Here is a 1,731-nt window from a genome sequence, read left to right as displayed (position 1 = left end):
GAAACCAACCTGCCCTAGGCTTTTTGCCTTTGCTATATTTTTACCTCCGATTGCAGCCCCATTGTCTTATATCTCTGCTTATCAAATGTCTATCAAACTGTTCAGACCCAAGTCAAATATCACTTCTTTGACAAAAGCCTTATCCAATCATTTCAGCCCTAAAAGATTCTATCTTCTTATTACACTATAGAATTTAAATTGTACCACTCATATGACACAAGCAAGCTTTGATATTTTCTATTTTCTCCCCAACCACTCAGTCATATAACTTCACGTTGATTTAAAATTTTATATACTTATTTTTCCTTACCTAAATATTTTCTTAGCACATTACACTCTACATATCTCCTATAGAATTTACTAACTTTAAAAACTATTTTTCTAAAATTGATAAATTATTCCTTAAGTAATTTTTTTGTTTAATTGTCAAAGAGAATTTTTTTGGCTCATTAAAAAAATACATTGGCTTATTTCTCTTTTTTTTAAGTATAATTTCCACTTTATTGTCTTTCCAGGGAATAGTATTTCTTTAGTCTTTAAGGACTTAGCTCCTTACATGGGCTTTGGTGAAGGTCGTGGGGCTGCACCTGCAGGTCTAAATCGGGATGGAGGTGTTCGGTCCTTCCGGGCTTTCCGAGAACGATTCCTGACTACCTTGCTGTGAATGGCACAACTCACGCAGTAATGCAGTTTCACATACAGCTTGGGAAGCACATAGGCGTCGAAAACAATCGCTTCGGAAATGTCCCTAAAGGCTGTGGCCTCTATGATGTTCCGAATGACGAACTTCTTAATAGCCTTAACCTTGGGCACGCAACGGGCACAGTTGGTACAACGAATAGGCTGCACGTGGCCGCGGCCCTTTTTGGCATGACCATTGTTCCTTCTTTTCTTGGTCATCTTGGAAGCGAGGAGGCGACAGAGGAGCTATTTCTCTTTTTTAAATTATTTATTCATGACTATGAATGTTAATTGCTGGATAATTCTCTACAGGGCTCTCTAATTTCTCCTGGGTATTAAGAATGCCTACTGCCATCCTCAAAACTTACAGAGACTGTAGCATGCCCATTTAGTAACCACTGGGAAATGACACAGGAAGATATGAACAATTATAAATGGAAGACACCAACATTAAATTGTTTGAGACAGAGAATCCAAAAGAAAGTAGTAAGTATTTATGAGAAAAGGGATGTTAGGCAGTTAAGGTAAAAGAGGTCATCAAATGTTCTATATATTCTAGCTTAAAATGATATATATGTTGCATAATTCAAAGTATTTCTCCATATACAGCTTTGCATGCAATGGGATCTCAAAAATACTGATTGATTAGTAATGAATATCTTCTTTTCCATATTAAATTATGTTTAATTTTGGCCTCATCCATTACCATTATTATTATTATATTTCTAAAAAATGAAAAAAAGTCAGAAAACTACCTACTATTGTTTGAAAATAATGAGGTAAGGCTTCCATTATATAATTAAAATCTGGTTTTTAAATACATTGTCACTTGGTATTTTCACAGGGAAAAATAAATGGTAAGACTACAGTGAGCCAAAATACATAAATACACTTATTTTGAGCCTTATATAAGATTGATCTGAGGAATTTGCTTAGATTGATGACAGCACTTACCTGAGACTCTGGAAAAATTATAATCCTGAAGACCCAAAGCTTCCCGTATCCTATGTTTATTCACAGCAGGCTAGAGATTAATAAAATAGTGAATTA

At 34.9% G+C, this 1,731-nt stretch overlaps 1 pseudogene; it reads right to left on the bottom strand.

The window, feature by feature from the left end:
* Positions 1 to 467: 467 nt before the first annotated feature.
* Positions 468 to 921, bottom strand: LOC137217612 (small ribosomal subunit protein eS26 pseudogene; annotated as a pseudogene).
* Between the last annotated feature and the right edge of the window lie 810 nt (positions 922 to 1,731).

Source organism: Pseudorca crassidens, chromosome X (genome assembly GCF_039906515.1).
Source record: "Pseudorca crassidens isolate mPseCra1 chromosome X, mPseCra1.hap1, whole genome shotgun sequence".
In the NCBI taxonomy this organism is placed as follows: domain Eukaryota; kingdom Metazoa; phylum Chordata; class Mammalia; order Artiodactyla; family Delphinidae; genus Pseudorca; species Pseudorca crassidens.
This window is presented reverse-complemented; position numbering and strand designations above follow the sequence as displayed.